We start from the raw sequence: 27,487 nt of genomic DNA, 5'->3' as shown, positions 1-27,487 counted from the left end.
AATAATAGCTGGTGTGGTGGAATGAAAAATGAAAAAAAAAATCCTTTCCCTGGATTAGCAGAGAAAGCTACTGTTAGTGAGAGCCATTATGATTTTTATGCATGTCTCTGGTTTGGCTTCATTCACAGATGGCACAGATACTACTTAAATAAGACTTCAAGAGAGAACACAGAGTTTTGAAAATGGGGATTGGTCTCCGATGCGATGGTTGCTGGGTAATGGATTAACGGCTGTTGCTGTGAGATCCATTCATTTTTTCTTATCACTCAGGAAACAGGCATCCTATCATTCTCTACTGGTTTAGACTTTCACAGAAAGTTGGACACATTACAGTGACAGCGCCAGGTTTTATTTATATGTAATAATATTCTCATCCTGATGTTTGACCTCTGCTATCAAATACCTTTGTTATCTTAATCAGTTGTCATTGGCACATCCATGTGATTTTATTGCCGTTTTGTTTTTACGCAATGTTGGTAATTTGAAGCACAGGAGCTTGCCATTTTGCAGTACCAAAATGATCAAAGATTGGCAATTTCACAATTTCATATGGTTCAATCTAGTGTTAATTTCCTTATGGATGAGTGACAGAGCAGGGAGAATTTTAGAGTGAGCAGCGAAGGCAGAAGCGAACCACCGCGTGTGCGCAAGCGCAGGTGCGGAGCTTTACCCACCCGGCCGCTCAGGGCGCTGCCGTATGTACCACTCTGCTGTTTTAGACTTTCACCGAAAGGTGGGTGTAGCGAGGAACCAGACTATGCACTTCCTTTTGCGAAGGTGATTTGTCCACAGAGAAAAAGGATAACAGACAGAACAGTATGCAAGGCCATTCCAGATAGGTGCTCTGGGAAGCGAGTTCTTCAGAGAAAGGGACTCCACGGAGATTCGGGGTGTGAGTGGGGATGCGGAGGACAGCAATTGTAGAGAAAGTGGCTAGGGAAGGTCTCCTGGATATGAGAGTTGAGCTGAATCAGAGAGAGAGAGAGAATATCTTGCAAAGAAGCGGGGCAGCAGGGGTCTGTGCTGATGAGTGAGCCAACAAGGCCCAAGAGGAGGGCGCTGTCCAGTGTGAAGAGGACCCGGAGGCCCGGGGATTGGAGCAACCGGGGAAGTGGAGCGAGGCCACAGAGGGGGTCAGATAGGCCAGATTAGGGCGGGTCGCGGGCTGGGTCGGTTTAGAATTGTATTCCCATAGGAATGGAAAGTCACTGGCGCGTCTGGAGCTGAGCAGCGCAAGCACTGGATGTGTCTTTGAAAGGATAGCTGGCGCTTTTCAGGGCATAATGGCCCACGAGGGAAAACGCAGAAGTGGAAAGGCAGGCCACGCAGCGGGGACTCCCTGGGTGGGAGACAGCCTGCTGTGGGCTTCGGGAGCTGCTGCGCCCAGCGGGAGACGGTGCTTGGCTGGCCTCCTCCTCGAGCTATGTGGCCCGTGTAGTCCCGCAGGGCCCGGCACTCAGAAGGGCCCACGCCTGGGGTCGCTGTGCTGCTACCATCTTCAGGTTCTCACACTGTGAGCGACGGGCCCTGCCTCTTCCCTTTACAGGAGCTCCACAATTACCTAACCAGTCCTAAGAAGACTGAACGTTTTGTTGTCATAGCTGAGAAATCTTTGCCCAAGTTAACTGAAGTTTTCTCTTCTAGAAGTTTTATAGTTTCAGATTTTACATTTATGGACTTTGAGCTTTGTAAGGTAAAGTCATGGGTGACTGTTTTTTCAATAAAAGTTAATTCATAGGAAAAAAAAGATCTAGCCAGAATACATTAAAAAGAAAACGAATGATAAAATAACTGTGATGATCTCTATAGAAAGTGTTTATAGGACTTGTGCTACAAAAAGAAGGTGAAGATTGGGGCAATTCATGGAGGGAACCTTTTGAGTGAGGTTTGATGGCTGATTGTCTACTGGTAAGCAAAACTGAACACATTGGCTTGTGCTTCTGTAAATTAAAATGGTACAAATTGAGACAAACCAGAGAGCGAAAACACGGTGCAACCTCACTCAGTGTGCTAAAAGCTCCAAGCATAGAAAATGGTTACTTAAGATGAAAATAACAGGGTTCCTAGGGCAAGTAAGGATAAACATCTATGCTTTTTGCATTACAGCCAGAAAAATGTTTGGCTTGGAAAAAATGAGAAGAGGTGGGAAAAGAATTTCAATTTGACCTTAAACTCAGCAGCTTGTCTGATTGAATCTTTTTCCATGGATTGAGCAGAAAGAATGAAGGCCTGATTGGGTGGGAGTGCCCGTTCCCTGGGCAGGACCTCGGTGGGTCGCATTTCCTAGGCTCCCTTCAAAGCTAGTCTAAACAGTCTGTTTGGGACTTTCCCTGCCATTCTCTCTGCCCAGTGTCACAGAGTGGCCTGACCAGAGCCAGGAACTGTGCACACTCATCAGATGATCAGGTTGAGAGGGGCCCCTGCAAGCTCCAGCTGCCTTCATTATAAAACATTCCTCAGTCTTTAGAAGGGAAAAAAGGGAGCTCAGTTAAGAAGGGAAAGAATTCCATGGTAGTCAGAGCTCATAGGTGGAGTTTGGCTTCTAGAATTAGATTTGATTCCATGGAACAAGATTCAGCAGAGCCCTGAATCTTCCCTCCAAGGCATTCATGGTCGATGGATCTGCTGCACATGCATAGCTAGGCTATTAAGGCATCCAAGAGACTAAGGCATTTACTGTTGGCACACTCAAAGAATTAGGAGGGACATACTTAGCTTTTGTGATGGTTTTAGTTCTTCATTTTTGCTTATTTACATTGTCATTATGCTAAGAGTTTCTTTCTAGCTAAAAGTTGTGCAATATATACCGACATGGACTACAAAGAATTAAACCCCCCAAAATCTTTTGTTTTACAAACTCCCATTAAGCATTGTAGAGCACATGACAGAAACATTTCATGAAGAAATTCTAAGTGAACAGTGCCATAGGTAATTTATGTGTCATGGTGGTCTCTATATGCATCCCTAAGTTGTTAAAGAACTCAGAAAGGAATGGCTGTACTTCTCAGACTACAGCAGATAGCGATGCATTGACATCTGATAAGACAAAAATCCTGGTCCTTAAAATTTCCAATTGTCATCTCATTTATGTCAGGAATAGTGAAAATGTTAGAAATAAGAACAACATCTATATGACCTTTTAAGGTTAACAGCTTAAAAACTATATTATGCCTCATTCATACATGCAATTAATAAAGTCAACCATCCCTAATAAATTAATCATATCTCTATATGTAACAGATACGGAGAATTTTGATCCTTGGAGAGAGAGCAAATTCACACTACCATCATTAGTCTCCTCTATTTTGCAGGCTCCAATGGCCTAGTTAGTGAATACAAAACAGGACCGAATTCAATTAAGAGCACAGCACCAGGTCACTTATACCAGGGCAATTATTGTCACAATTCCTCCAACTCCAGGGCAGATGACAATTGCAGCCACTTTTTTAATGATTCTTTTCTATATACCAGCATGTGCTCGATACTTTAATGCATTATATTTTCATTATTTCCCATAAATTGCTAATACTCTCATACATGTTTTACATAGGGAATAGCAGGCTAGAGAAGAAGTATAACTTTCTAAAACTCACACATGAATGGTGCAAAGAAGCCATGCTTCGAATCCCAGTATTCTGGAGGGTGCGTTCTGAACCATTATGCAACAATTACCTACTCAGTAAGAACAGCTCACATGGGGACAAGCAAACTTCCCATGTGATGGCAGAAGGAAAGCACTCCTTTAACCGGAAGAACCTTTAGCAACCATTGCCATTTCTGATCTACCTTCAGGGAATATCATCTCCAGATACTGTTGGGTCAGAGAGCACGTGGAGGACCAAGACCTGAAGCTGCATCTGCATTTATCTTCAAGCTAAATTGGCCTGGATATCTCAGAAACAATGCAGTGTGGCTGCATCCCCCAGAACTCCTGCTCAGATCTATGCAATCCACAATTTTGACTCTCCACTTATACGATTCTGAACATCATCACTTTTGGAGGAACGACCAGTGTGGTAAGGGATTCCAGATGTTATTGCTGCCACTTTTGAACCCCAGTGGGTAGGAAAATATGTCAGAACATGGAGCAGACTCCCTTGTGGGACTTCCCGGCCCATCATTTAAATCTAACACAATATAGGCAAGTCATTCTTACTGACTCATAAGATCAAGATGTTTCAAGGAGCAAAGCTTTCCAATGCAATTTTCAAATAATACTCTTAAACAGGTATGCAAGTGAAAGAGCTCTGGAAAGGGGGCAAGCTGAACTGATGTCTGTTGAATGCTTGCTTTGGACAGATAGCTACAGCTCAATGATCAGGCCCACAGGAGTTTAGGGTGAGTCTGTGCATTCCTTTGAGTTTAATTACATATCATCACCTGGCTTCCACCCAGGTTGTTGGTTACTTTTGTCAATATTGCCTTCACCAAATCATCTTAATATTAGCATAGCTACTATTTTATTATGAAATTATTTTGTAAAAGCATAGAATACTATACATATATATGACACATTTTTATTTACACCCATTTTTAAAATTTGATTCAGGGTAGAGAACTTGCAATGTCTGAAAGCTGGTGTAGAGGTTATTTCTTGCAATGGACAGTCAGATCATTTTCAATTCCCTGGCAGAGCAGAGCCTTTGTTATTAAACACATCAAAGCTTTGCTTCCAGGAAGGTTGATCTTCTCCGTCTTTCCCTCTCTGAGTCAGAGTTTCAAAATTCTTTTTCATGGAAAGTGATTATTGTAAAGTAATAAAGAGGAAATGTGCTCCTTTGTGTCTGTCTGTCTCTTCTTCAAACTTCAGGAAGATCAGTCTTGGCAAAAGATTAAATATGCTATTGTTATTAAATACATTGCTTTGTGATTCATACATGTTCATTTATGTTATCAAATATTTATAGAATTCACACAACAGCCCCCTTTTTCCTATTAGGTTTTTTCTTTTTTTTTTTTTTTTAATCTTTTCTTTTTTTTCCTTCCTGAATTCCAAGAGGAGCCTTGACATTAAATCTTCATGTTGCAGAGAAGCAACTTTTCCAAAACTATGCTGACGTCTCCCTTCTCGGGTTCTGTTCAGTGGCCCGGCTACATACACAGGGTCCATGGAGCGTGTGAAAGGAGTGGGCGAGTTCCTCCGGGTGCTTCTGGAAGTCCTTCTGGGCCCCACTCAGCTGTGAAACCAGGCTCCGCCTCAGTTACTGGGACTGCTGCACCCAGAGAGGACAACGTCGGAAGCGGGCACAGAGGACTTGGTGCCTCGCGTGTTTGTGACGGGAGCGCCATGGAAATGGTGAGGTGCGAACACAGCTTTGATTTGAAGAAAGAAGAGTGTCAAGGCAGGAGTCACTCTCTGAATCGCTCTTCAAAGAGACATTAGATAAGCTCTCTGGGAAAACAGGATAGCATTTCAAATTCTTCTCCATGTATAGGATCTTGCATTTCTCGTCCTTCCTTAAAATTATCATATACGTTCACAAATACACTGATTCCCAAGTATTTAGTCAGCTAGTCGTCTTTAACCTACCTCTCTCATGGGTCTTGCCACCAACAGTTCCCGAAGGCTTCTGTTCACCTCCTCCTCCCCATATTAAGTACTTACTCTTGCACTTCTCCATTACTGTTACAAAGGAATATGAATCAACTGTGCATAAACCATCATTTCCCAAAATGCATTCCAACAAAGCATACTTGCATGGGAATTCCACAGGTGTTCTAAAAAGTAGGGTTCTACAGCCCATATGCCCATCGGTAAATGAATGGATTAAGAAAATGTGGTTTATATACACAATGGAGTTTTACTTATCCATAAAGAAAAATGAAATCATGGTATTTGCCAGAATATGGATGGAACCAGAGAACAACATGCTAAGTGAAATAACATAGACAAGAAAATCAGTCAAATGTTTTCTCTTATATGTGGAGGCTAAAGAAAAATAAGGGAAAGACGGTAGGGATTGGATCCTATGAAACCATAGGGAAGATCAGTGGAGTAAAAGAAGGAGCTAGAGAAGGAGGGAGGAGAGATAGGAAAGGGGAGGAAAAGCTAAAGGCATGTAGTTTTATCACATTATGTGCCTACAGTTATATACCACAGGGGATTTCAACTTTATATATATATGTAACAAGCACCAATCAAATAAATGAGTGAAAGACAGGTCAGTAGAGCAGAGGAGGGAAGATGGGAGAGGGAGGAGGAAGGGAGGGGCCCTGGGGCCTGGCGTGCAGCAGATCAAACTCCATGCACGTACGATTTTGCCAAAATGAGCCCAGTCACTGTGTATACTATCATGCTCCAATAAAATAAGTAAATGATAAAAATAAAATAAAAGTTATGCTTCCCTTTCAAATGTGTTTAGAAACACTTTGGGTTACATGAAATTTAACTACAGAAAAAACCCCAAATTGAACACATTTCTTGATGTAGGATTTCTCAGAGCCTTTCATGAGCTCGTGAAATTACAAGACTCCCAAAAGGAAATATCAGAACCAGGAACTTTCTTTTTTTTCTTCTTGCAGAAACCTTTGGCAGGGCAGCTGGCTTGCCTCAGCCAGGCAGTGGGCTTGCCAGCTCAGCTGAGCACCCTCGAACTGACTTTCCATCTCGGCTCGGGTGGGGCCGAGGGCCACAGAGAGTCACCTGCTGCCTGGTGGCATGGATGCACACGACCAGCAGCTGTTCGGCTGTTTTCTCTTTCATATTTTTCCCTAGCTTCCAGGGCCTATTCCACAATACTTCAATTGTCCATTATCACCCCGGTGACCTGCTGAAATGAGATTAGCAACATATATTGCACAACACTGTGAAAGTTAACATACGTTGCATGAGGTCTTGGCACATAATTGGCTCAGATTAAAGATAATGGTGTCACCTCTTGATTTGAACAGATTTCGTCATTTCAAAGGTCCTCTTTTGGATGCCACAGCATCTGTGACAATAAGGGAAAATAGAGACACCTGTAAGCCTTGGTGATGTCACCTGATCCTGGAAGCAGAATGCCTAGGGACATCCCCAGCGAGGCTGTGAAAACTCTGGAAGGTAATGGAAAACTCTTCTCTCTCTTCCTCTCCTTTAAGAACATGAAACGTCCAAAACAGAGGGGCACGCATGCATGGTTGTTAGTATTCAGGCACTCATCACCAAAAACCCAAATGGCACGATAAGCACTCTGCAAGGGAAACCATCGGATTTCTTTGTAATTTTTAAAATTTTTAAAAAGTTTGGTCATCCAAATGTTTATTTTGCTACAGCCGGCATAACTCATTGCTTCATTGGAGTTTTTCCTGACCAAATTTGCTGAATTCACAGGGTATCTTATTATCAGAAAAAGAGCTCAGCACAGAGCAGGCAGCCCTGACTCCAGCTGGCACTTGCTCATGGGGCCCTGTGAAGCCCATGGGTCTCTGGTAGAAGATGACAGAGAGCATGAGAAACTCAAATACTGACAGCTGAGGGTCACTAGAGACTTTACTGAGCTCAGCTGAAAGCTAGTTGATATGAGTAAAAATGCCCTCCTTAAATAATGTGCTAACATTTTGAGGGACAGTCAGGGCCCAGAATGGGACGGATCGTGATTCTTCACTGATGACAGGTTATTTTTGGTTCCATGCATGGTGCTATTTGTTGCTTGACTTTTTTAATAATATGTCACAGACATGTGAGTCCACTGTTCTACATGAAAACTAAAACATACCAAATCACTCCCTGCTCTACTTACGGGGTCTTCCTTCATCCATCCGTTCTCTCCATTCACCGAGTTTATGTAAATATGTCACTGCAAATGCTGGCTTGGTGTGACAAGCAGTCTTTATATGGTATGTTTATGAAGTACATTTCCTTCTCTTTTCAAGAAATATCTTATCATGTCTTTGTGCAACCACTTGAGAAGTTTATTTCCAAGTCCTACCAATTAATCGTCATTCTTGATCCATAGGGTAACTAGTGTCCCCTGGGAATACTCTCACCTACCATTTGGGAAGAACTACACAGTTAGTAACCACTTCCATAAAGAATCCATTTTCACTCTTTTCCATCCGTTCTCAAAGATAACTGTGATTAATGCACAGGAGAGATTGAGTTTGTTCTTGCTCTTAAGTGTTTTCCATGACAAGATCTGGAGATTCTGAACTCAGCTGGTCTAATACGTCACCTGTATAAACTTACAGGATTTGCTAGGTGTAGTGCCACATACCTGTAATCCCAGCAGCTCTTGGGAGGCTGAGGCTGGAGGATCATGAGTTCAAGGGCAGCCGCAGCAATTTAGTGAGGCCCTAAGCAAGTTAGTGAAACCCTGCCTCAAAAATAAATAAATAAATAAGGGCCAGGGATGTGGCTCAGTGCTTAAGTACCCTGGGTTCAATCCTTCTTAAGAAGATGAAGACAAAGACGAAGAAGAAGAAGAAGAAAGAAGAACAAAAAGAAGAAGGGGAGAAGGAGGAGAATTAGAGTCACAACAGGGCTCTTTTTTCCTCCTTTCATTCCGATGATCTCTAAGTAGATGGTGGGCCATCTATTTTGACTTTTGTCTGTCCAGACTTGAAGAACCATGTACTAAATCAAAGCTCCTTCTGGCCATCATTTCTCTTCTGTTTTGAAATGATTGTGTAATTCTGGAAAGACTTGTCCAGGAGCCCAAAACCTGTTGGCAGGGGGCTCATGTTTTCAAAGTGAAAACAAATGCTTTTCCCTGGTTCCCTGCAGCTGTCTTTTCTGGGACTGTGTTGTTCTACCTCCTTGATTATAGGCTTTGAAAAAGATCTGGGGAAAGAGTCTAGCTGGGGAGGAACCTTGAGGGATGAGATTTCTTGAATTCAGACAGTTTATCAGCTTCCTTTTATATGCATTACTCTGTACTGAGATGTTTTGCAGGTCCAATAAAACCACAAGCATTTGGCCTGGTGAAAGTGACAGCAGGTATATTTGAATTGATGGAATAAGATATAGATTATGCACTACATTTAACCTTGATTTTATTATTTTCCAGTCCCCATAATTAGAACCAGTCTAACAAAGTGTTGCCTAGTAGTTGCCTTTAAGTGGCTTTTCTTAGTTAATAGCTAATAATGATTTGTAATTAGCAAATAATTTGAATGTAAATAGATTCTTCTACACTGCCTACCAATGCTTGAAAACAATTTGTTCTCTTAAATAGCCTAGAAATTACCCAGGCAGTCTTGATGATGCTGTTAATTTGTTTGGTTAAAAAAAAGAAATTCTGTATGAGAAGTGCAAAGGAAACTTCAGCTGCACCTGACTTCTCTACCTGAATCTTAAACATTTTGAACTAATTGACTCTGTACATGTGAACCAGTACTGGCATCGGGCAGCAGTCAAGATCGGGGAAAATACATGTCAGGGAAAAGAATTCAAAATATGCCTCAGTAGGTCACTGGAGGCCTCAGAAAAATTCTTAAGCCTAGTGACTTGGCCAATGTCCTTAAAATTTCCCCCGGCAGTGTCCTCAAATTGGAAGGTAAAGAAACCCAAGAAAGGGAAATGCATTAGCAAATTATGAATCTGGAGGGGAAAGAATGAAGGGTTTGGACAGGAACTGGGGAGTGAGGTAGTGACAGAGCCCATGGGCAAGGGGTGGGGAGTGAGAGGAAGACTACAGAGGGGACCGGTGGGACTCGGTGAGACCCTACGAGCGGCATCTGAAGGGGATGGAGAAGTGGAAGATGATCCCAGGTTTGGGACCTGATTTCTTCATTCATCAAATCTTTGCCCATCATCACAAAGGGAACCTAGAGGGAAAACAAAGCCTTAAATTTATCACCCCTCTGGGAAAAGAATATTTCCTAGACATGAGGGGCTCGCCTTGTTAATTTCATGGACAAAATCTGGCACACTGGTGGGCTACAATTCAGATACGAATGAAGATCTAACTTTTGACATGCATACTGTTTGGGAACAACCAGACGTGAGCGGTGGGAACAGGAAGTTAAGGGATAATTCTATCAGCTGGGCCAACTCTGCTGACCCCCATACACTTCCACTTTTAAAAAGCAATTTACCTGCAGCCCTGCCTAGCTTAAGTCCACAGGATATATTACATTCCTCAGCAAACTACCTGTTATCTGCAGGAGAAATGGAGTTCTGGAAATGTCAATAGGAAGAACACACGTTACACCTTGTGGTGAGGACTTTTGTGACCCTTATACAGATCAGGTCCTGGAATTCAGGGAGTTAAGGATAATTCTCCCTATCTATAAAATCTGTAAGAATTTATAATTAAAAATCCAGTTAGAACTGGTCAACATGGGCCAAAGTGACCTAGAAATGTCATGGCAGTGGAGACTTGAAAGTCTGATGTCATCCTGCTGTCAGTCAAAAGTCAAAAGGTGGACCTGGGTGGGACCCTCTGGAAACTTCCTTGGGACTCTCAGTAAAGCTGGAGGGAAGAAGGAACTTACCACCCATCTTCTCTCTGAGAGGATCCAGTCTCTCCCTTGAGAGTGTCTCCTTTCCCCTTCTCTGTCCCTTCTAATAAACTCATGCCTGTTATTCTAGCATGTCTGAAATTTTTCTGTCATAATCACAAGAACCAGGGTGCCTTGGCTTCGTGGTGGATTGATGCCCTGTAACAGTCCCACGTTGTGAAATATGCTTGGTGTGATTTAGGTAAGTGTCCCCTAATGGTCCATGAGCTAAAGACATGGTCCCCAGGCCATGGCAACACTGGGAAGCGGGGGGACCTCTGAGAGGTGGGCCTTAGAATGGAGAAGTGAGACCCCTTCCTATTCTTCTCTTTGCTTCCCAGTCATAGATATTTCTAGGTCAGTCTACAGAAACAGTTTTCTTATTTTTATTTTCAACTGTATTCTTCTATGTGGGATGAGCCATAATTTATTACACCTGTCCCCTAGGGATGAATGTCACCTTATTTCCAGTCTTTTATTATCAGAAAGAGTGCTTTCGCTGCTTCATGTCCTCCCACCATGATGTTCTGCTTCTCCATTGGCCCAAACTAACAAAGTCAATGGACTACAAAATGGAACTTCCGAAACCGCGACCCCAAAGAAGCCCTTTTCGCCATAAATTGTATTTTAGGTTTTTGTTTGTTTGTTCTGGCATAGTGGTGAGCAGCTGTCTCAGAGCACACTGCTCTGAGCACACTGCTCAGAGACTGACTTTTCTAAAACCAGGCAGACTTTCCATGGGTTGCATGATGGGGAGACAGAGACACCAGCTCACCAGGCTTTCTGGGCAGGACCAGGCTGAAAAGACTGTCTACCCTCAGTCTTTTCATCGGTCTAAAGGACTGAAAGGCATTCCCACTCCTGCCCCTGCTTTACCCTGGTGAGTTTCTTACCTACATTGCAGGCAACGTAACATTACTAGAATTTTTATCTGCAATTTGCCTACCACCCGAACATAATTGAGTGGCTCCTTATCACCTTTTCCTTGGCACTTGCTGTACCTCAGTTATAACGTTTATCACATGTACGTGACTCTGTTTGGCTTCTTTCAACTTTTTTGACTAAGGAAGACGTTTGTGTGATTTACACATTTAAGTGGCTGCCCTCCCCTGACCCCTGTTTAACACCTCAGCAGACCCTACCTTGCCAACCCTGCCCTCATATAGTCATTGTAATTGGGTTTGTGTGTCTTTCCAACATTTCTGAACAAATAAGCACATTCAACTATATTCTTTTTTTCCCCTCCTTCACTGCTACCCAGAGAATAAAGCATATCAAATACACTGTTCTGTCCCTGTCCCTTCACTTAATGTTCCCAGAAGAAACTTCCATGTCAGTCTGCAGAAATAACTTTCTTGCTGTTATTTTCCATTATATTCTTCTATTTGGAATGAAGCACAATTCCTTACAATTTCCATCTGCTATACATGAATATTAAGCTGTTTCCAATCTTTTGCTGTTAGACATGGTGCTACTGGTATTGTTGAGGGCATGTAACTTCACGTGTGATCTAGAGTTGCCTTAATACTCATGGTGTTGCCAAATTGCTCTGCACTGGGTTTGTAAGAATTTGTATTCCTCCCAGAATTGCAGGGGCATCCCTGGTTCTGGGGACTTACCATCACAATGCACTGCTTAACCTTTGCATTTTTGCTAATTTGATACATAAAAATCGGTACCTCTAATTCACACTTCTCTTATTATGAATGTTTAACTATCTAGGATTTATTTTCCTGGAACTCCTTTTCCATATTCATTATCCAGTATTTTATTGAATTATCACTTTTTCCCCTTTCAATTTCCAGGGGATTGTGATCTGCTAGGGAAAATTGCTGGATTTTGTCCATAATGTGAACTGCAATACTTTATATGAGTTTGTCACTGTATCTGGACTTCACTGATGAGTCTTTGGTTATTTTTTTCTTTCCACCCAGAATACTTTTTATTTTAATATTTGCATTCTCGAATTCTTCAGTATTTTTGTTTATGGCTTGTGGATTTTGAGTTTTGTTTGGAAGACCATCTCCACTCCAAATTTCTAGTAATTCTGTTCTTTTAGCTTTTTTTTTTTTTTTTTTTCTTTTTAACCTTTGATTCACTGGGAATTCATCCAAATATAAGAATGAGTTATGGATCTGCTAATCACATCACTAGTTTTTTATGAGTCTGTCTTTTCCGTACTGATTTGAGATTTCCTGTTTCATGGCAGAACTGAGCTGGAAGCTTCAGGGTCACTTCTGGGCCTCTGTTTCATTGAGATGTCTGTCCAAGCATCAGTGCCACACAGTTTTCTTTATTAATACTTTGCAATATGTTCCATGTTTTAATATCTGGCAAGGTTAGCCTCTGCCTCCCATTGTTTCTCTTACTTTTTCTTCTGTCATTCCCTGAAATTCCAAAACTTTTAATCAGTAAGTAAAATCCTAATGACATTTTACTGGAATCACACAAATTTCATAAAAAACTTAGAGCAACATGACATATCTCTTCAATGTTGCATCTGCCAAAACATGGACATAATGTATCTTCTCAATATCTCCAATTTCTTTTGATGTCCTCCTATAGGAGTTTATTCAGTGTATTTCTAAGAATTTCATATTTTATGACAAGTAAGGATGGAGTCTATTTTTCATTATGTTATTTAGCTGAAAACCAATTTGGTATACATTAGTATGAATGACTGATTTATTCTAACAACTCTTAGACCCAATTTACTAACTGTATGCACATAGCTTCATTTTCATGGTAGCTTCAAGTACCTGGCAGCTCAGATCTACAAAACTGATCATCAATGCTCCTGACTTTAGAGTAATGTGTATAAAGTTTCCCATGGGGAGATGTCATGTTAGGACAAGGCTACTTGTTGTGAAATCAAGACTTGCTCAGGTTTGTCAAATTCTTTTTCAGCATACACAGAAGACACAATCTTTTTCTTGCATCTATTAATATGATTTAAAGTATTTTGAGGACTTTGCTTCTTTACTTATTTCATGGAAGAGTTTAAACAGCACTGGTGTTATCCACTCTTAAAAGTTTTGATAGAATTCTGACTTGGATAGCTGAGATTCTTGACAAATTTCTCTATCTTCCCTAGGAATGTATAGGAATGTTCTGCTTATAATTCTTAATCCATGTATTCATTTCAATATGGTTTTCAAATGTTTGTAAACAATTGAAAAAAAAAAAAACTCCGAATTTTTCTAAGATGTCTTTAGACTTGATGAGTATTTCTCCATAAAAATGGACATTTGATCAATTGGCCTTTTTCCACTTTTTTTCCCACTCACTCCCCATCACCATCTGTTTATTCCTTAATTAGATTATTTGATGTTATAGTTTAAAAAACTATTATTTACTTTTTAATTATGATTTTTCTGGGTTCTAACACATTTATATTTGTTTTATTTACTCCTTCCTTTAGTCTCCTTTTATTCTTGCCTTTGAGTCATTTATTCTTTTGTTTAAGTTTTTGATTCAGATGTTTCTTAATTGATATTTTAATGGTATTTACAGCTATATAATTTCTTTTGAATGTGACCTTTTGCTATGTCATAGGTTCTTATGGGTACTTTTTGCATTATCGAATTTTCTCCATGTTCTGCACTTCCAGCTTAAATTTTCTCTTTCATCCAAAAGTTGTATAAGTGTCTTGCTATTGACTTTTAGTTCTACTGCATTACTACCAGGGAACACTGCTATGAAATCTATGTTTGTATTCTCACCAAACTGATGTGAAGGCTCTGTCTGTCAATGTGCTGGTATGTGGAAATAGGGCCCTTGAGAGGTAATCAGGTTTAGATATGTCATGGAAGTGGGGACCTCCTAGAAAAGACTAGTGCTCTTACAAGAAGCAACCAGAAATCTAGCTCTCCCCCAACTCAATCTGCCATGTGAGGACCCAAAAAGAAGCTGGCCATTTGCAAACCAGGAAGAGAACACCCTCCAGGAAGCAAATTGGCCTGCATGTTGATTCTGGATTTTCACACCTCCAGTACTTTGAGAAGCAAGTGACTATTGTTTAAGTCACCAAATCTACACTAGTGTTCTCTAGTAGCCCAGACTGCCTAACATGAATGCATCTCCCATGTTTTGAAATGTACTGTGTCCCATGTGGCCTGTGGGATGGTATGTGTTTGTGTACTCTGTTTCAGAGTCCATAATTTACATTATGAAGACAGCAGTCTTACTCTTCACATCGTATAGATCTTCTGCACCAGTATTTTTCTACTTAAGATGGCATGCACTAAGAGAAGCAAACTAAAATTTCTCACTTCCTATGCATTTCTGCCTCTTTTTGACTTGAATTTTTTTCTATTTTACAAAGTTTTTGTTCTTCTTATTAATCTGAATAATCTGTATATTCTTTCTTTTCTCTCTCTGGCCCTCTCTCTCACAGACAAGCACACGCTGTCTGCTGTTGCATTCTCTAATGCTTTTTTCTAAATTTTTTTTCCACCCATTTCCCAAACCTCTCTCAGACATTTTTGATTGGTTGAGTGGTATTGGTTTTCACCTGTTCTATTTCTTTCCAGTGAATTTCTATTCCTTGATTTCTTCACTTACATTTCTAGAGAAGTTCCTTAACATACACTTTATGAAAGCATATGTAAGGAGCAATTGCATATTACAAATGCCTTTACTCTCACATTTGATTGATACTTTGGTTGGGTATAGAATTTGACATTGAAAATAATTTTCCCTCTGTGCATTTATGTGTCACTGTCACTCTAACCCCCATACACTGTGCCACCTGCGTTGTTCTTAAGGAAGCTTCTTATGCCAGCTTTCTGCTCATTCCTTTATAATTTTTTTTTCTTGTAAATTTGAAAACTTTCCAGAGATGCACTTTTGTGTATCCTATTTCTTCTAAGTTCATGTTTTGATATAATACATAGACTTGTAAACTCTCAAATTGCTTTCTCAGGGTCCTGCTCTCATACTCGTCCTGGGTCATACCAGAGGGCTTCCTGTGCTCCCAGGCTTTCAAATACCTTCTATAACTCAATAACACCTGCAATGGACTGAATGTTTATGTCCCCTCAAATTCCTATATTGGAATCAAAACTCTCAAGGTAATTACACTAGCAGTTAGTGCACTTGGGAGATGGTTGCCCTTCATAACAAACCCCAGAGAGGTTTTTCACCCCTTCCACTATGTGAAAACACAGCAAAAGTGATGACCATCTCTCAACCCAGAAAGCAGCCCTCCCCAAGTCTGGAGTCAGCTGGTAAATCCATCTTGAACTTTCTGCTTCCAAAACTAGGAGCAATAAGTATTGTTTACTAGTCACCCAGTCTATGGCATTTGGTTATAGCAGCCTCAGGGGTGTAAGATTATAACTCTAGGGCTTCTTTGCTCTAAACTCAAAACCTTTATTTCAGTGACCTATTTAAAATAATAATAGTAAGTGCAATGTTAATGTTTGTGAAAAATGTAGTAAAATCAATTTTTCTAGTGTTTTATAGGAATTTCCTACTGTGTTCTCCATTTTATAGAAAGTTCTCATAATTCTAGAAAGATGAAGTAATTTTCCCCAGAGCAGAGCCGATAAATGTCAGAACTGGCTCTTAATCTGACTTTATAGCCATGGCGGACTTCATTTCTGTGCTGTGCTGTCTCCCTCCTTATCTTCACTTACATGACCCATAAGCTTCTTATATATATCACGTCTAAAATCTTGTCCACCATCTTTGGCCCAAGATAGTTTTCTACTTTGCTAGCCTCTTTCTAACCAATTTAGCTATGACATGCTCTGGAGCTATTCCATCTGGATGTGACCCTAACTCCACCACCTATAAATTATGTGACTCTGGGAAAGTTACCTAACTGGGCATGTGTCTTGGTTTTCTGCCTCTTAAAATGAGAAAAATAATGCTATCTCGTTCACAGAGTTATTGCAAAAATCAAATGCCAGGCTCCATACAGAGCAACTGGATGCCAAATAAAAGCTCAAAACTGCTACTAGGGCTGGAGATGTAGCTTAGTTGGTAGAGTGCCTGCCTTGCATGCATAAGGCCCTGGGTTCAATCCCCAGCACCCAAAAAAAAAATTTAAAAACTTCGATTATACTTTAAATTGTCCTTCTCATCTCTTTTGCTACTGTGTACATATCCCATTAAACATGACATTCTAAATAACTAATAAAACTTTAAAACCATACTTTGCTAAATTCCTCCTCCAGTTCTCTGCCAGATTCTCCGGTATCTCTGCCACAGCCTCCTATGGCTTTCTTCACTTCGAGTCATGCCGGAAAGAATGCATTCTCTTCACCACACCAAGAGCAGCCTGAAGAAAGTACAAATCTCATCATAAAGCACTTGTGCTTAAATCCTCTAGGCACTTTTAATCCCTTGAAGATAGCATCGAAACTGCTTAGCATAGCTGGCAAGGTCTTGCTTGAGTGGTCTGGGTCCTACCTCCTTCTCCAATCATCTCACCCCTCCCTTTTGGTCTCCTTCCTTTCAGTCATCATTCTTCACTTTCATAGTGTGTTCATTCCCAACCCACGCCCTTAACATGCTGTCTGTAACGGTTTTCACTCCCAGTTTTGCCTCTTCCCAACAGATTTTAAATCTAACATCATTCCCTGCAAAATCTTCCGTGAAAACTTAGACATAGACTGAGTATTGCCTCTGTTGCTCTTGTAAAGCATTGACCCTCTCTTATCATCACAAGGATACCCTGTTTTACAATTATTCATTGACTTGTCTGTCTCCCTCCAATGACTGTGCTGTTAGTGAGGAGGAGACTTGCCCATCTGGGTACCACCCGGTCCTATTCTCAAACACCAGACCAGAAGGATAGTGAGAACTCCAAGGACATCTCTTGAATGAATGATGAATGAAAAATGAATGAGTTTTACAAGTGGGTAATTCCTCTGGTTTTGATACAGATGATTATTAGCTTGGGTTTCTTTTCCTCAAGGAACTTAGAATATATTTGGGAGGAAAATGCACTCATACTATTTAATAACTTTTAACTACATGTCAAGTACTATTCTAGGATCTATCGATTACTTATCATCTTTCATATTTATAAAAGTTCTCCAAGATAGCTATTAGCATTATTATTAGCTATTATTATTATTAGCTATTAGCATTGTCCTTATTTAAATGTGGGAAAAAGGAGACCAGATAATGTATGTAATGTGTAAAGGGTCAAACAGAACAAGTTGCAGAGCTCGGCTCTCGACCCAGGCAGGCAGAAGCTTGAACTTAGTCTTGACTGTGCACTCAAGAGATGAGAGGACCACATGTTACTGCTATTTTAGGAGTTCTGAAGGCCTTGTCTGATTATTTCAAAGCCATCCATTTCACAAGTTCTTTAAACCTCTCTTAGCTTCATGATCCTATGGAAACGCCAAGACGAATAACAACTTTTGGGCACCTAACCTCCATCTGCTCTCCATGTTTGATAATCCTATACCATTTTGAAGAAACTCTGCCAAAGTCCCTTACATAAAGGACTGCAGGTCATTGCCCTTGACTTAGATTTACTTGTCTTTGCCCTCATTTTTTCTTAAGAAAGTGTTGACAGGATAGGTCTTGCAGGAATTTCTAATTTCTAACTATGTAGATGGATATAGATATTTGATTTAGGTAGCGATATCTCCAGTAACCATTAAAGCACTTTAAATACAAGAAACCATTGATGAGGATTATGTATTGAGTTGAAATATGAAAGACTCAAAAAGGAAAAAGAATAAGCATGCTGTCATAAAGCATCAGTACTGATGCTTTGGTTAATATGGTCCTCTGGACCAGAATTTACCTACATAACATGATGTGATATCAACAAAAATGTTGTGCAAAAAGTGAAAGAACCCTCAGATATGGGAAGCAATAAATTCAAATAGTTGATGCAAATTAAGAGACACAAGACTATACTGAGGGCTTCTGGTCTTCCTTTCTCATTCATTCTTTGCTGTTATAATCTTTGTACTTCCATTTCCTCTGGATTTTCTGATTTCGCTCATATACTCTTTGGCAGTTTATTTTCCTACATCTCATTTTGACATATGATTGATTTGTAAATTCAAGAGCAAGTAAGAGAGTTTGCATCATTACTAACTTCGAGGTTCTTTTGAATTTTGGTTTTATGTAGCTAATTGCTGCTTTGTGTCAAATGGTTTTGTTCACATCTAGTGGCATTAATTTTTTTTGAAATTTATACTTAACAAGGTAGACTTCACTAGTTAAGTGGATGCCAATTAACCTAAAATCTGAACTGACTTTTAAATGCAAGTCATTCCTATCAAATTAGCGTTCTCTACAGATTTACTAGATAGCTGTCAACACAATGGAGCCTAGGCATCAATTTTAAGCAATTTATTTTTTTAAGTTTATAATATTAGTTTGATTGTGATTATATATTCCAAATTTATATAATTTTCTGTCAATTACTAAGACCTAGAAGAATTTTGTATATTATTACATTTTAATCATCTTTATAATTAACATTTAATTTATATTCGATTTCTTTCCCATCTATGGAATGTACTTCTTTGAGTTTGTCACACAGAATTTAAGCAATTTTTCTGCCAATTAAATGACATTTTATTTTTCTAAGCAAATTGACTGCTGGGGAAAGGGGGCCTTGGAGATAAAAGCCCTGTTTATTAACAAAAACAGCCTCCTCCCCACCAAAGGCACATGCTGTCACTTTATTATTTCTTCCTTCCGGATGGCCCAGGGTCTTTCTGAAACAAGGGGTAAGATTCCAAAGTCCAGTTTTAAAAAGTAATTGAGAAGGCTAAAAACAGGGGTTTTAATTCTGCATCTCTATTGCAAACCATACCTGCTTGGAATTGGTCCACCACATCACTATATAAATTATCTATAAAACAATGGAAAAGGACATATATTTCTTTACTCTTGTATAAAAATAAAAGTTAAAATGTTACAGCGAATACTCAATAATGATAAAATATATGAAATATTCTTTAACCCTTTAACCCTTGTAGTCATTGAGAATGCCCCCCCCGGGTTGTACTCATTTCTATTTTCCACTAATTTGCAGTGATATGGTTGAATTATGATTCTATAGTAACTTCATTACATTTGATTATATTATCTTACATCTGATCTTTTTTACCTTCCATTAGCAAGGAGAAAAATATATGACCAGAGGTTAATAATAGAAGGTTAGTTATACACGAAATGAGGAACAGATTAAAGACCAGTACAATGCTAATACTGTACATTTAAATCCTTTGCATGATATGCAAACAGCAATCCTTGATACCATGTTCCAGTGAGGAAATTACGTGCACACGCAGTGACAAGGCCTTTGAGAACACTGAAGGAGCTCACTGAGAACTTTTCCCACTATGTTAATCATTGCAGATATACATTGAATGAAACCTGCAGCATTTAGAGACCATTTCCTCCCAGAATAAGTCAGCATATCAATGCATTTATTTATTTACATCCTATCAAACCCATCTGAGATTACTCTCATCTATTTTATTTAGCAGAACTACAGAGAGGTTGTGTAAGCTGACTAATCTCACTCAAGTAGTAAAAGATTTAGAAAGGATGTTAGATCAGGTTTATGAGGTAACAAAGGCTATGACTTTGCTGTTATTGTGAAGAGGAGGACACTCTGGGGACATAAAAGTCATGATGAAAACATCCATACTGCTCACAAAGGACATGCTTATTTGTCCTTTATCCTTTATCTTTTACCTTACATATCTGGGCAACTAGGTCAAAATTCCCAGTTCAAATAACAAAAAAGGGAGGAGGGATTGGGTCATAATATTTTCATTTAAGGTAGCATAACCTGACTCTTCATTTCAAGAAATATACACTTATAAACATATGCATATGTGTGTATACATATATATATGTACATGTGAATATGCACACATATACATGTACACATATGTGTGAAATTAGTCCAATTATTTGATGGTGAATGGACAATATGAAGCCATCTAAATTCATGCCTTTCTCCTTTCATCTAAAGGCTTGAACAACTTGGTCCAATTGGTATAATAAAAGCAGAAATGATACTTTATGAAAATCTTTCTAATAATTAGCCCCTTAAGATCTTCCCAATATTGGTGATTTTTCTTTATCATGGGAAGATAAGAATCATTCTTTTTATAAACTTTCACTAATGCTGCTTTTGTGGCAGAGAATATCTTAGGTAATAGGACTGCTGTGGTCATTTAGATGAGTCACTGCTTTCCCGAGGGTCATTTTAGCTAAATGGATAATTGGATATCTTCTACCTGATGAGTAAGAAATGTTGCCACAAAACATTTTCTGAGTGTTGAATAGTAATTAATAAAATTATTGTTTTATTAAAAGGTTTTTGAGAAGATGGTGGATTAGAGAATAGTTGCATTTCTACTTTTTCTGTGGTTTGGGATTCAAGCAGCAGGAGTATCACTTCTCAGCAAGGTGTGTGAAAGGGATTTCACTGGAATTGAATATCAGATAGTCAGAGACTTTGGAGACTCAAATTCAGGTGCATTGAACAAAAAACAAGAAAGAATACACTGGAGCCACGCCAGTGCGGCAGTGGCAGGGGCCTTGGTTCACAGTGAGGAGGGATAATACAAACAGAGAAAGAAACACAATGGACAAATTTCACACAAAAAACCTGTAGGACAGAAAAGCAATCTGAAGATAGCTAATCCAAAGGCTGCACAGCTAACTAGTGTGTCTGAAATTGTTCTATTTCTCAACTAGTAAGTGGAAAGCTGAAGTGAAGAGTATGTCCAGGAGGCCACACTGCAGCTTGCTGTTGCAGGGAGCCAATAGATAATAGAAAACATTGCCATTCTGTTCTGGCAAGCACCTCTCCTGTGGCCTGGGATGCATCTAGCAGAAAGTGATGAAACAGGCACAGAGATGATTCCACTCAGGGGAATTCAAGTCAAAGTTGTGGAGGAAAGTGCAGTATTAGTACTGTGGATGACATGTTGACACCTGATGTTTACTTTAATGCCAAATTCAGTCCATGGGATACTTTTTGCTTTTGCTTTTGGCAATTGCTGACCCCACCCTTTTTTTCCTTTGCAGTAGTTAGTATTGCAGTGTTAGAGTGGGCACTGGGTATTTGTTTTAACATTATATATTGTTTGCTGCAGTTGTTGCTATTGTTTATTTACCACTTTTCATTGAGGTGCTTGGAATGTCTTGAGACTTTACAAGTTCACAAGGTAGAGACTCAGCTGCTGAGCTAAACCCAACTGAGAGTGCAACTTGCTATATACACAAATTAAACATGCTCAAACTTCAGTTATACATTAAAACATAAAAAGACAAAAACCTAAAACCAACAACAAGGCCCCAAGTAGTAATTGCTGGGGTGACCTTAGGTCCCACTAATGTACATCCCACTCCTCCAGGAAAAACAAAATTAACATAAAAGCTATGGACACCAAACCTTTGAGGGATTCTCAATCCAGCTCACTCTAAAACACTTTGCAAAGAAAAGACTGTGCCCTTAAAGATCTGCATATAAGAGTGGAAGAAAAGTCCATTCCAAGAGATGCATAAAACCCAATATAAGAATGCAAGAAATGTGAGAAAATGAGGTATTGTGATACTTCCTAAAGTTCATAATTCATGAACAACTGACTCAAAAGATATTGAGACAGATGAAACACCAGTTAAAGGATTAAAAAGAATGGTTATAAAAATGATTATTGAATTCCAAAAGAATGCAGAAAAACAACTGAATAAATTAAGGAAACTCATATAGTATGAATGAGAAATTCAATAGATATGAAGATTTTGAAAAAGAACCAAACAAATCTTTGAAATGAAAGACAATGCAACAAATAAAAAGTTCATTTGAAAGTCTTTCTAATAGGGTAGACCCTGCTGGAAACAGAATTTCAGAGCTGGAAGACGAAGTGTCTGGCCTATAACATTCAGACAGTATTTAAGAAAATAAATAAGGAAGGAACCATGACTAAAATACACAAGAAGTGCATTAGGAGATCAAATTTAAGAATCACTGGAATCAAAGAGGGTTTTGATAATAGCATGGATAACCTCTTCAAGGACATAATAACAGAAAATTGTGAGAATGAGATAAAGGACTTATTCAGAGTCCCAAGTAAACACAATTAAAAAATAAATTTTGTATGACACAATATAATTAAAATATCTTAACACAGAGAACAAGAATAGAATTTGAAAAGAGAAAAATATCAGGTCACTTTATAGGATAGCCAATCAGAACAGCTTATTGTTTTTCTCAGCACCAGCTCTAAAATCCAAGAAAATAACTGTAAATCAAGATTGATTTATCCAGCCAAGAAAGCTATCCTTCAGAATCAGAATCAAAGAGGAAATAGAAAACTTTCAAGACAAGCAGACACTAAAAGAACTAAGCAGTTACTACAGAAACACTCAAACACTCAAGAGAGAATAAGAAAAAAAAAAAACACAGAGTTAACAAATGGGAAAATTTCATTTGAGGAGTAGCTAACAATTGGAAAGAAGTGCCAAATTAAACACAAGAAATTAATAAAAGTAGCAGAAATGAATAAACATCTTTCTATAATGTCACTGTATGTAAACAGTCTCAACTTTCCAATTAAAAGACATAGACTGACTTTAGAATCCATTCCTTTAGAATGGAGTAAACAATAGGACTCAACTATATGCTGTTTGCAATAGTCTCACCTAACAGGCAAAGACAGCCACTGGTTGAGAGTGAAAAGATATAAATTTATATACCATGCAAATGGATCCCACAAAGAGACAGGAGTAGCTACTCTCATATGTCAAAAAGAAGAACTCAAGGCAAAAATAATCAGAAGAGACAAATGGTCACTTCATACACGTAAAGAAAAAAATCCAAAAAGAAGATAAAATGATAGTAAATGTTTATGCCCCAATCATTGCTGCATCTAATCATTTAAAACACATACTATCCATTTAAAGATTCAGATAGACCCTAGGACAATAATATTGGGTTTTATAATTACATTATATATGTCTAATATCATATATTATATTATATGTTATGTACATATATATTATCTGATTATAATGTCATAATGGAATGAATTTAGAAATAAACACTGAAAAAATTCTACAGAAACTATATAAACACATGAAGATTGAACAATATACTTTTTTTTTTTTTTTTGGGTGCTGGGGATCGAACCCAGGGCCTTGTGCTTACAAGGCAAGCACTCTACCGACTGAGCTATCTCCCCAGCCCCCGAACAATATACTTTTGAATGATGAATGGGTAATAGATGAAATCAGGAAAAAAATTTAAAAGTTCATAGACTCAAACAAGAACATTAATACAACATATCAGAACATCTAGGACACTATAAAAGTGGTTCTAAGAGGAAAATTTACAGTTATGAATGACTATATAGGAAAATCAAAGGGATCCTAAGAAAATAACATAGTGGTGCATCTCAAGACCATTGAAAAAGAAGAAAAATGCCAACCAATTTTAAAAACCTAGTAGAAAGAAGGCAATAATTAAGATCAGAGCTAAAATCAATGGAATAGAAAATTTTAAAAAAAGAATCAATAAAACAAAGACTTGTTTCAACATTGTTTCAACAAATCCAGAGGATCATTATGTCTAATTTTGAAAATTTAGACTCCAATAAATAGGAAAACCTAGAAGAAATGCAAACATTTCTAGACACGTATGACCCACCAAAAATTGAATCAAGAGGACACAGATAACCTGAACACACCAATAACTAGCAATGAGATAGAAGCAGTAATAAAAATATCTTCCAACAAAGAAAAGCCCCAAACCAGATGAATTTTTAGATTAATTCTACCAGAAATTTAATGAACTAATTACAATGCTCCTCAAATTATTCCATTAAACAGAAATGTGTGGAAAACTTCCAAATTCATTCTCTGAAATCAGCATCACACTCATACTAACACTAAATAAGGATATCTCAGGGACAGAAAACTAGAGATCAATATCCCAATGAACTTAGATGCAAAACTCCTTAATAAAATATTAGCGAACATATTCAATAACATATTAAGGAGATTGTACATCATGTCAAAATTGGTTTTATCCCAGCTTTGCAAGGATGGTTTAACAAATTCATATCAATAAGTGTAATTCACCACATAAATACAATTAAGGACAAAAATCACATAGTGTGCTCAATAGACAGAAAATATTAGACAAATTCAGCACCGATTCATGATAAAAATAAGGAGGAAACTGGTGTAGGATGAACATACCTAAACATAATAAAGACTAAATACAATAGACTCAAAGCCAATATCATAGAGAATAGGAGAAAACTGACATTTTCTTTAAATCAGGAACCACATAAGGATGCTCTCTCTCACCACTGTTATACAAAATAGTTCTTGAAACTATCCATCCAGAGCAATCAGTCAAGAGAAAGAAATAAAAGTGATACGAATAGGAAAAGAAGTCAAATTATCTCTGTTTACTAATGACATGATCCTATCCTTATAAGATTTTTAAAAAACCCTCTTATCAGAAGAATTTTAGAGCCAATAAACAAAGTCAACAAAGTATGAGGTAACAAAGTCAACATACAAAAATTAATACTTTCCAATAAGCTGATAATCAATATGCAGAGAACGAAATTATGAAATCAATCCCATTCATAATGATCTAAAAAAAAAAAAACACCCCTAGGATTAAATCTGCCAAGGAGTTGAAAGATCTCTGTAATAAAAACTATAAACACTGAAGAAAGAAATCAAAAAGGTACAAGAAGATGGAACATATGCAATCCCTTACTTCAAATTTTACTACAGAGCTATAGTAGTAAAAACTTAGTGGTACTGGCATAAAAGGATACATTCACCAATAGTACAGAACAGAAGACATGTAGACAGATCCAAACAGATACACTCATCTGATCCTGGACAAAGATGTCAAAAACATACAATGAAGAAGAGAGAACTTTTTAAACAATGTAATGGGAAAACAGGCAATTCATTTGTAGAATAATGATGCTAGATCCTTATATCTCACCCTACACAAAAGTCAACTCAAAATAAATCACAGACTGAGGAATTGGACTAGAAATTATGCAACTCCTTGAAGAGAACATTGGGTTAAGACACCAACATATAGGTTCAGGAAATGACTTTCTAAATAGGATTTCTAAAACTCAGGAAATAATGCCAAGAATTTTTAAAAAGGGGGTTGCATCAAATTAAAAAGCTTCTGCACAGCAAGAAAATAATTAGGAATATGATGAGAGAATCTACAGAATGGGAGAAAATGTTTGCTAGCTAGTCTTTAACAGAGGATTAATATCCAGAGTATGTACATAACTCAAAAATCTTGACATCAAAAAAATAGCAATTCAAAAATAGGCAAACGAACTGACCTGACATTTCTCAAAAGAAAAAAATACAAAGGGGCACAAATACAGGAGAAAAATGTTTAACATCTTTAGCAATTAAGCAAGTGGGAAACTATACTGAGATTTCATCTCACCAGTTGGAATGAGAGTCATCAAGAATTCAAACAAGATGCAGTCACCCTCTAGTCCGCCATCTGGACTTAAAATCAGCATACTACAGAGATGCAGCCACATCAATGCTCATAGCTGCTCAATTCACAATAGCCAGATTGTAGAACCAAACTAGATGCTCTTCAATTGATGAATGGATAAAGAAACTGTGATATATATATATATATATACACACACACACACACACACACACACACAATGGAATATTACTCAGCCATAAAGAATAATAAAATTATGGCATTTGCAGGCAAATGGATGAAATTGGAGAATATCATGCTAAGTGAGATAAGCCAATCTCAAAAAACCAAAGGTTGAATGATCTCGCTGATAAGCTGATGATGACATATAGTGGGGGTGGGAGGGAGGCAAGAATGGAGGAAGGAGGAACTGTATAGAGGGAAAAGAGGGGTGGAAGGGGTGGGAGGGAAGGGAAAAATAACAGAATGAATCAAACACTATTACCCTATGTGAATGTATGATTGTACAAATGGTATGCCTCTACTTCATGTACGAACACAGAAACAATATGTATCCCATTTGTGTACAATAAAAATAAATTTAAAGAAATAAGAATTCAAACTGATAAATGCTGGAGAGGACGCAGAGAAAAAGCAACACCTTTACACGGTTGGTGGGACTGTAAATTAGCACAACCACTATGGAAAATCTGGAGTTTCCTCAAAAGACTAGGCATGGAACCACCATGTGACCAACTATACCACTCCTTGGTATTTATCCTGAAGAATTAAAGTCATCGTACTGCAGCGATAGCTGTGTACCCTTGTTTATAGCAGCACAATTCACAACGACCAAACTATGGAACCAGGTTGCAAGTCCACCAGTGAATAAAAGGATAAGGAAAATGTGGTATATATACACAGTGGAGCTTTATTTGGTCGTAAAGAAAAATAAAATGATATCATTTGCAGGAAAAGTGATAGAACCTGAGAACGTTATGTTCAGCAACATAAGCCAAACTCAGAAAGTCTGATTATGTTTTTTTCCTCATATGTGGAAGTTGTAAAAAAAAGGAAAAAGAAGGTTGGGGTGAAGGTGTATCATAAAATCAAAGGAAGATCAGTAGATTCGAAGAAAGGGACCAAGGGGAGAAAGGGAGTGAGTGGTGAGATGCAGGGGAGTGAAAATGGCCAAATTGCACTGCTACATTGTGTGCAGGTATGATTATGTGACAACAGATCATACCATTATGTGTGATTATAATGTAACAATGAAAATATGGAAAAATAATAATTTTTTAAAAAAGGATTTTTTTTTTGTGGTCGCTTTAACAGAATTCCTAAGAGAATGATTGGCAGAGTCAAATCAATTTAAATTTATTTACTGCATATTTATCATGCTAGAACTCATATTATTAAAATGAGGGTAAATCTGTGATTTCTCCTGAAAATGCACATAAATCAATAATTCTAGACAAATAGCTTAAATAAAAATTCCTTCAGTGCACCCAGATTTTTTTGGCTTTAACCTGCCTAAATGTTTTAGAACAATAGAAAATATGATTTTAATCTAAATGGATGACAAATCTGAGCTTTTATGATAAAGTTTTTTTTTTTTTT

Source organism: Sciurus carolinensis, chromosome 7, assembly GCF_902686445.1.
Source record: "Sciurus carolinensis chromosome 7, mSciCar1.2, whole genome shotgun sequence".
In the NCBI taxonomy this organism is placed as follows: domain Eukaryota; kingdom Metazoa; phylum Chordata; class Mammalia; order Rodentia; family Sciuridae; genus Sciurus; species Sciurus carolinensis.
The sequence above is the reverse complement of the archived record's forward strand: the minus strand, read 5'-3'. Positions refer to the sequence as shown.